This window comes from Phaethon lepturus, unplaced genomic scaffold (genome assembly GCF_000687285.1).
Source record: "Phaethon lepturus isolate BGI_N335 unplaced genomic scaffold, ASM68728v1 scaffold5401, whole genome shotgun sequence".
Lineage (NCBI taxonomy): Eukaryota > Metazoa > Chordata > Aves > Phaethontiformes > Phaethontidae > Phaethon > Phaethon lepturus.
In genome coordinates this window covers 90,807-100,977 of record NW_010519893.1, presented here as the reverse complement: position 1 = coordinate 100,977, position 10,171 = coordinate 90,807, and positions in this window count along the sequence as shown.

Sequence of the window (10,171 nt, the reverse complement as noted above, 5' to 3'; positions counted from 1 at the left end):
TCCACATTGGGTCAATCCTAAACTGTAGGGCCAGGCAGGTGTTGTCCTCATAGCAGTGGAAGTGGTTAGGTTGGACGCTGGGGCAGAACCAGAGTGTTCATCCCTACAGGGTTTGACATGCCTGTGGGTTTTGTTAAATACTTCAAACACCATCAGCAATGGAGGCTGCTTTCTCAGCATCCTGCCTTTGGTGCAGGTGCCGTAGGAAGCTTTTCCGTGGACTCAGAGTCCAAATGTTGCTTTTACAGGCAGTAGAAAGCATTATCTGATACAGAAGAGATGCCTGTTTCCAAGTGCATGCAAATGTGTTTTGATGTGCTGCCTTCCTACTCCTTGGCTTGTGTTATGGGAACAACATCAATATAGTGGGAAATCCTTTTAAAACGTCTAATATTTCATTGTTACTTTGAAGACTGCTGCACTGGCCTGTGGGACAGAGCTGTGTTGCCATCTCAGAGGAATGCGACCCTGTCTTTCTTCTGATAAAGCAGAGGGTATCTTTCCATTCAACCACCTTTCATTCAACCACCGAAGAAAACTTTGTTCTGCCTTGCTGTACAGCTGTTATTTTACAGCTCTGTGTTCCCAGATTAAGGAATTGGTTATATTTTTAACTTGCAAAATGTCTTTCCCATTAGCGCTTTCGTATTTGATCTGCGTGGGTGGCCTTCAGCTTTTTGGCCTCAACTATTCCTTAACCTTAGTCAATCTTCTTGCTAGTTTATCCTGTCCCCTGCCCAGCCCAGAAATAGTTGATTGTCTTGTACCCAATTCGTCATCTCTATTGTAAACTGCACATTTTTATTTGAGGACTGGCATTTTGTCCCCACTACAAAATGTCCAAAGAAGCTGTCTCTTCCTCCCTTGCTCTGTCCCACCCTCCCTCTCTCTCCCCCTCTCTTTTTTCACTCTTTGAAGCTGTCTGCCCTAGGATTTTCATCTCCTATGTATGCTGTCGCATGACCCCTTTCATTTTCGGTCAGTGTTGACAGCTTTAACTTCCTTTTCAGAGCTCACACTTCTGTTGAAAACACCTGGGACTTCCTCTTCACAGAACATCTTATGTCAAAATGCTGGTCTTGTGCTTCTCAGTCCATGCCACTTTCCTTTATCTAGCTGGGATGTGAAGGTAAACTATACTAGAGACAAGTCTTACAGCCCATGGGAGGCTTCTGGAATTGCAGAGCACAATACATCTGTAAAGAAAAATAAAATCACAGACATCTCACAGCCAGTCTAGCACCAAGGGCAAATGGGAACCAATAAGTATATAAATGTATATTTACCTGTGATGACCTATTATATCTTTCATTATTTTAAGAGAAAACTCATTTCTTTATGGGCTAAATTCATGTTTTCTGAGCCCTTGTCTTTGACAGTGCCAAAAATTTCTCTCCAATCCCCTTTCTCCTCATATGTAGTTCCTACTTTTAATCTGTTGGTGCACATCAGGCTGGAAGACAAGCAAAGTCGTCTGCAAATGAGGTTGTGATCCTGGCAGAAAAGAAATATATCTTCATTTTGTCCCTCTTTTAAAGTCTGTGATGGAATCCATCACTCCCTAAGACAGGGATGCCCAGCCTGAAACAAGCTGTTTCCAGCTGGCCAAATAATTCATCTTACAGTCTGGTTTTGGCCACCTTTGCTTAGAGTCCCTCACATGTGGGTGACAGACTAATAAATGAATCTGGAGAACTAATTAGGAAGGAAAGGAAGAGCAATCTGCCTCACCCTGAGTAGCACCCTATAGCTCAAATTTCATTTAGAATTGGCTGGCTTTTTTTAGAGAATCAGTTGTTGCTTATGTCTGAGATGGTAATTTCTTCTTTAATTACATGGCATATAACCTCATAGACATCCCTGTATTAGTTGTGACAGTTGTCCAGTCTCTCCAAGGCAGCCAGGACAACAGACACTTCCATCCAGAACCAGAAGTTAACTGCAGAGGGAAGAGAGATGTGAAAGCAAGTGTTAGTGCTATCTTAAGAGCAGTTTGTCAGCTTCAGTGACAGCTATTAGTCCTTTTCTTTTAACACCTCTGGATCTCCACATGAAGGATGCTCATCTATCCTGACAGAGAGGATGACACAAAGCAGCATTCAAGTCAAAAGTGCAGGAAGGAGCCACACAGGAAGATGTATAAAGGAAATAGCCCAAGTACTTTCATTATCACACATGAAGTTTAAGCATCTGGACTACTAGTCAGATCACATGAGACAGAAGAGGGTGAGTGTTCATCCATTTCTCCCAGTATCTAGTGTCCTCTGCTGATAAGAACCATGAATCTCCCAGGATCTCTTGTCATGATCCTAACCAAACTGTGTTCAATGTTTGCAAAGTCTCTTTGCCCATTTCCTCCACCTGCTGCCAGTGAAGTCTGAGCTGGAGTATTTTGCCCTGGGTAGGGAGATCTCCAAAGTGCCGTGTTAACGAGCACTTGCCTTTCTGCTCCTAAAGAGCAAGTGATATGTTCCTCTTCCAGCAGCCATTGAGAACTGTGGCTGAGCAAGGACTGGGCACAGAACTAAGTCTGCACTGATCGTCTGCGTGGTACTCACTTCCAGCAAGACGGAAGGCTGGCATCGGCTATTTTTAGGGCAAGTGGTGGCACACCACTGCTTGTTTCTAGGACGTGTTTGGCAGGGTTCCCCTGTTGGTCATAGCAGTGGATCTAGATTTAAGGATGTCTACATTTACTTTATCACTTCTGTAAAACTTCTCCCATATGTATGAAACTGGGAGAGGGGCTGCAAGCAATCGTGTTGCACAACTGATACCCTACTTTGTGAGGCCACTTTAGACCTTTTCCCACTTCCCTCTAGAAGGGATGCATGTGCCTTGGCTCCACAGCACCTAGTCAAACACCTTGATGCAAAGTACTCATGAATATGAACTGGAGTGGCCAAACTGCAGACATGTGTCCCACTTTCTGCCACCTAAGTTGTACCAACAATCTCTTCTAATAGCGGAAGCAATAAATTTTTTTAACTTTGACTTAAGGCAATGCTGGTCCCAGCTACCAAAAGACAAAAAAATAAGACCTGTTTTGTATATAAGACACTCCATTTGTAAGTGGATGATGCTTAGTTTCTTCCCTTTCAGATACAATGTACATTGAACAAAGTAGTATGAGAGGGCAAAAGTGCTGGTCCTTGCCTGGGGTGACTGTACCCCTAGGTATCTTACTATGTTGGGAGAAGAAACGTGACTTCTATGCCAAGGACCCTTATAGTCCAAATTCTAGATAAGTGGTAAATCATAGAATCATAGAATATTTTGGGTTGGAAGGGACCTTTAAAGGTCATCTAGTCCAACTCCCCTGCAGCGAGCAGGAACATCTTCAACTAGATCAGGTTGCACGGGCCCCATCCGACCTGGTCTTGAATGTTTCCAGGGATGAGGCATCTACCAACTCTCTGGGCAACCTGTTCCAGTGGTTCACCACCCTCACTGTGAAAAATTTCTTCCTTATGTCTAGTCAGAATCTACCCTCTTTCAGTTTAAAACCATTACCCTTTGTCCTATCACAACAGGCCTTCCTAAAAGGTCTGTCCTCATCTTTCTTATAGGCCCCCTTTAAGTACTAGAAGGCTGCAATAAGGTGTCCCTGTAGCCTTGTCTTCTCCAAGCTGAACAACCCCAATTCTCTCAGCCTGTCCTCACAGGAGAGGTGTTCCATCCCTCTGATCATTTTGGTGGCCCTCCTCTGGACCCACTCCAACAGGTCCATGTCTTTCCTGTGCTGAGGGCTCCAGAGCTGGACACAGTACTGCAGGTGGGGTCTCAGCAGAGCAGAGTAGAGGGGCAGAATCACCTCCCTTGACCTGCTGGCCACACTGCTTTTGATGCAGCCCAGGATATGGGTTGGCCTTCTTAACCTGAGGAATTCCTCAGCTGTTCATGGGTTTGCTTTAAATCTTCCACAAATTGCTGGAGCTGTCTACCAGGGACTTGGAAAGGCTTAGGACCTCACATGTAGCAACTTGCTTAAAACTTGAATAGGGTATATTAATGGTAGGAGGGATAAATACAGAGGAAATTGCAAGGAAATTTCTTTGGGCATATGACTAGACCTTCTGAGCAGCTAAGTGAGTAAGAGTCACTAAGCAAGGAGAAAGTAGTCTCAAAATACCACCCAAAACATTTTGTCTTCTCTTTCCTCAGGATCATTTAGAGAGTGCTGGTCTCAAGCCCCTCATTTGAAGGGAAGTGTCCCATGTGCCTTCAAACAAGTAATCTGGGCACCTAAGTCACTGAGGTGGTCTTTATAATTTCATCCCAGGTCTAAAGCTGTTTCTACAGTTACCCACTGAATGACTTCTTCCCTTGATTCAACACATTTCCAGTTATCTTTGCATGTAATTCATATTCCTTTCCCCAGCTCCCCGTCCAGGTAGCTGAATTCATATCCAAGTCTATTTGAATTACTTTTTCAAGTAAAAATGTGTGAAGTGCTGCCAAATCCTTTACTGCACTCTAGATATTACTTTATCTGCTAATTTTGTTCTTTGGTTTTTGGTGTGGTTTTTTCTATGTCCGATAAATTCATGGCATTGTAGTGATCATGGTTCAATTATTAAGCACATAATCCGGGACCCACTGGATATTTATGGAGCTTTTTGCAAACTTCTATGGACCTTGGAACAGGTCTCAAATGTTTACAGTTTACTTGTTGTGCATTTTTTTCCTAGGAATTTTAAGAAAAATTTATGGGATGGGAACTACTAGTATTGCTCATATTCTTTTTCTGTTTGTTTTTTTTTAGTGAATCACTATTATTTCCAGTAATAAAATCACTAAGGAACCTTATTATTGCCCTGGTCCATAAAAATATTTGAACATGCGCTTAGCTTTAAGCACAAGGTTCATCTTACCAACTTCAGGACAGCTACTCTTCTCTTTAAAATTGGGCATATGCTTAAGGGATATTTTGGATCAAGACCTCTGCAAGCAGGCTGAGTGAACTAAATCCACTTAAATGCAACCCAAGCTGTGGAACTGGCTCTCAATAAATCCTGACTGTGTATTTTTTTTAAGAATGAATCTCTAAACCACTCCCACAGCCAGATGGATAGAGTGGGATTTCAGGTTTAAGCAAGGAATTTGTTAGGAGTGGTTACCTTGATTATTAGCAGAGATCCACTAAACGTTTTAAACATTTTCTCCCTGACAGCAGAATTTCAGCTCAAGCTATTATATTTTACTTTAATGGGAAAGGAATGGGTTTTACAACAAAGTAATCAGAATCAGAGAAAGATGAACTGTATGAGAAAAAAAATACTGATTATTGCTATTATCAAAGGCCAGATGATCTTTTTTTCTTCAGATTACAAACTTTTGGAATTTTTTTGCCTCAGTTGCTGTTTTTCTCTCCTATTGTTGTCCCTGTTAAACTCCAGTTTTGGCTTTCCAGTGAATTTCTTGGTATCCTCTTCGGTGCTATTTGCTGTATTCACACCTCCTGAGCTGTAGCCCTTCACTTCTGGAGCCTACACTGTTCCTACTGAGTAGGTCATTGCTTAGGGCAATGGACTATTTAGTAAACACTTCATGGAATAATAAATGACCTTAGGGCTGACAGAGGCAGACACTTCAGATTATGTTTAGGGATTGTAAAATCTTTGGCATTTATGATGACTTTATGGAAAAGTAGACGAAGAGAAAAATCTCAAAGTTTTCCAAGCCAACAAAGTCAAGCTGTATGCCCTAGTTCGCAAATCAAGTCATTACTGAAGGCAGAAAAAGGTTACAAAATTCAGTATGTGATGCTTACCCAAAATTAATCATTTCAGTTGATTTCAGATTGTAGTTCTGGAGTGTTTCTGATGCAGTAAAAGTTATTGTCTTAATTATATTCAGTATTTGCTTACTGAAAAATGCTTGGGAAAGTCAAAATGTGAAGCTTCTGGTGAACTAAAAAGAAACTCAGGTGGGCATCTCTGTCCAGCAGGACTGAGTTCTTCATCTTAGCTGAGATTAGATTGTTTTTGTCTAGGTCAGCTTTGTTTCTGAATAAAAGCATCTTCACAGAGCTTGTAGCATGCACATGCTATCATAATTTTCCAGTGTTTCTTGTGTTGACAATAGTTACGGATTTCAGAATTTAATACTGAATGTCAGTACCTGCAAATCTTGCTTTTACTTCTTTCTTATAAATTCTTCAAGTAAAACAAGGCCCAGTGAAGTTACATCTGAAGTAAAAATTAAAGTTAATTTTGAATGCTATGCATGGTGGTTCTTGGAGGAAACTATTTAGCTGGTGCCATGGAAAGCCTCTGGGTTTACCTGGTCAACTGCATTGAATCAACCTGATATCTGGCAAGAATCTCCCTCCATGCAAGGCAGATGTAGTTTAAAGCTGCTATAGCATAGAAGTGTAGGCCTCTTGTAATCTATCACATTAAATAATTTAAGTGGTATTCATCGTGTAGCTCTGCAGGCAGCAGCTACGTGATATATAGAAATTGAGAGTCTGATCAAATACAGAGCTCACCACCTGCTTTAAAATGTCATAGGCATAATTCCAAGCTTTATTGTATTAGTAAAAACTGGGACTAATCCTACTGAAGTCAGACAGTAAACTTGTGTGAGATCAGAGTTACATATTTATTAGTTGTGTCTGTAGTTGCCCCTAAAACTATATGGGCAACTTAAACACTTTCTACTCTTCAGAATGACTTTGTCTGTATATTCTGGATGCAACTAAAACAGTTCAAGAGTAAATATTGCTAAAAATCCTCCATCCACTTTTGCTTTCCTCTTTTAGTCGTTTACTTTGTGTGACTCAGGTCCAAGCCATTGCAGGATTGCCTTGATATTTCTTAAACTTGATTTCTTGATTAAAAAAACTTGATTTAACTTGATTAAACTTGCCATCATGGATTCTTCTCCTCAAAGATTCCACAGAAGGAGATGAAGGAACTGTCCCAGGATCAACCTGTGAGATGGTGGAGTTGACCTCATGCTCTCTTTGCCTGGCTGTTGTGAATGGGGAAGTGTGTTGTGCAGCTATACTGCTAGTGCCCTCCGTTGTTGTGCCATGGACACGCCCCAGTCTCTCTTTAGAAAAAGAGAAGAAGGAGCCACAGAGACTGCTGAGCCCCTCTCCCAAATCCTGTCATGATACTGGGGTGCTTCTCTTTCCCACTCACATATAAATGCTCCCTGCAGCAGGATCTACGTCAGAAAACCTCACCACGCATTTTTGTAGTGAATCACCAACATTGTAGGGAAAATAGATTGCTGAATAAATCTACTAACAGAGAATTTTCCTCTTTCTGTCTAGCTTCTATTCTGCAGCATCCTCATATCCCTCTGAGAAAACTACATGCAGCAGGCCTTTCTCAGGAACCCATGTCTTCCATTTCTGTGGAAAAAAACAAAAACAACAAACTATGGGAGTCTGAGACAAAACTGTTCCCATGAGAACTCCCTTCTGCATAATTACCATTATCTGATTATGGTGGGAGAATGTTTTTTTTTCACCTTTACCCCCGCCTAGGACAAGTACCATGTCCTGACGCCAAGTCTCAGGAATTGGAGGCGGCCAAGATTATTGACCTAGGGCATATGTGCCTCTGAGTCAGATCCTGAGATTGGGAAGACCATGATGGCTGTACAGTCTATTTTATGTGTTTGAGTGGTCTAATTTTCAAGGAACCGATGTAATAATTATTGCCCCACAACATCCTACTTCTTCTACCCTTCAGCCCTCCAGTCAGCTAGTTTCTAACTCCTCAAGACTTCAAACATAGGTCCTTGTGAAATCATGGCTTAGACACTGTGACTGTGCCAGCTGAGCTCTCACTCTATGCAGAATGGAAAAATTTTCTTCCTGGAAGATTTTTCCTCAGGACATAAATTCAGGGTTCATGCTCTGACCTGTGATTTGGCTCATATATTGGAGTTATGGTGTATGCTCTGTCCGCAGTGTAGAAATGAACAATTTTCTATCTTCTGAACTTAATGGGAATCACATTTAGTAGCTTTCTGCAATAACAAAGATTAAAAAAAATTGTAGCCCATACGAGCAGTGTGTTATGTCACATATGAATCTGACTCAAGGTATTTGTAATAACTTGACAAAAGCTGCTGTTCAATATTTTAAAACACATTTAATCTCTGGGCTTGAGAAGCAGATTCTGTCACAGTCACATGTTTGGTTTAACTATCCACTGCACAAATGTGAGACTTAAAACTTTTACATTGCCCAGAAACTTTAGAGCCATATCCCTGCTCCATTATCAACAAAGATTGCACATGGCAAATCTGCACAAGCAGTAAGTTGAGGTGCTTATTCTACAAAATACTATGTGTAAAACAAACCCAATATTTGTATTAAAATTCCTTTCTCAGACACTGAGAACATAAGTGGGAATCAACAGAAGTTATTTACAGTGCTAGACACAGTATTTTACTGCGAACTTCAATTTACAGTTTGGTGGGTTTTTTTCTTTTGTAAATTTCTGCTAAATATATGTGCATTGGTCATATCAGACAGCTCAAAACATATTTTAAAACTTAAATCCCTGGAACTAGACAAAGTAATGAACAATTTTTGTGACATCAATGTTAAAACCTTGTCTTGTTTTGTGTGGTGGATAACGCTTTCAACTCAGGGTGGCATTCAATTTGGATTTAATACATTCTAAGTCAAATTCTGCCCTCACTTAACAGCTTCACAGTCCTAAGCACTGACAACAGGGGCTGCATAGATCTAACCAAGAGCAAGACTTCATCATCTGCCCTCAGTGAGTATAGTTAATCCCTAATCAATGCAGTGGGCTTGATCCCAATTAATAGAGGTTCATTTTCCTTTTGAATTCATTTTTAATATAATCTAATGGCATTTCTTTAACCCTTAACATAGCAGGAAAGAGTCTTTCATCAGAGATTATAGTAAAACAATTTCTCTCCCTTGCTTTCCTAAATCTCTGTAAGAGGTTTACCACCCAACAGCTGTGACTCCCTGTTTTTTTCAGCACTTTCCTTTTCTCCCACCCTCCATGGAAATATTTTTTCTTAGAGAAAAGGATCATCCTACCTTCTTCCTTAGCAGCCTTCCCTGAACACGTTAGTGTTTTCTGTCAAATGGTGTCAATGTGATTTACAAATAATGGAGCTTATCTACCAATGATGTTCTCTCCTCCTTGGGACACAGGAAAATAGTAACAACATGCTGTATTTTAGAGAGGGGACAACTGACATGTTGCAGCTGCAGCACCCTTTTACAGAAGGTCCATCCAGATTCACATAAGGCATACTTCTAGGCAGGCAAAAATTCCTAACTGAGAAACTGTCCTTCTGTCAAAGGTCTACTCCTCCCTTGGCACCTCAACCCTTGGACATGCAGGAAGCAACACTTGATTATGCAACCTTTGATCATGCAACTTGCAGCTAAAGACTGAGAGCAGAGCAGGAGATTTAGGAAGGTGGATGTAAAGATGGCATAGGGCTGCCTCACTCTCTTTTTGCTCCTTGGCCATGCACAGAGCCACTTCTCAAGCATGATTTAAAGCAGCCTGCTCATGACCTCACCTAACTGTGGGGCTAACGGCTCCAAAATAGGACACTGTGATGAAAATGTCCAGAAACATGATGTCATGGCATCAAAAGGCCAGTTCTGTAGTGAAAGTAGATCTTTCAGGTGCTGCTGGCTTCAAAGCTCAGCAGTAAAACAAAGGAGAAATCTGTATTTGGGGACCTTCAGGGAAAGCATTACTGTTTGCTGTTCATCAGAGGTACCAAAGCAGCTAGCAATTACCAAAAAATAAAGAAAAAAACCAGAAAATTATCCAGCTCATGAACATAGTAAGTTTCAGGAAAAAGTATATTTTTTGCCACAGAGGTTAGTTAAATAATTTAACTGGAAATGTCATTGCTGAGCTCTGCAATAACCTGCACAGAACTGCACAGACCTACAGCGGTAGCGAACGGCCGACTCTCCCAGGATATTTTTTTGTTATCCTTATATTGCTTGACTTTTTTACACCACATCTGTGCTTGCTTCGTCATTCCGCCATCTGCTGTAACAAAATACAGGCAAAGCATTTCAGAAAACAACCCCTCCACAGTTTAAAATGCTCCAACCCGGAGCACAGCCCTTTACTTCTCACAAGCTGTAGTGCTTATTATCCTCTCCTCCTCCTCCTCCTCCTCCTCCTCCTCCTCC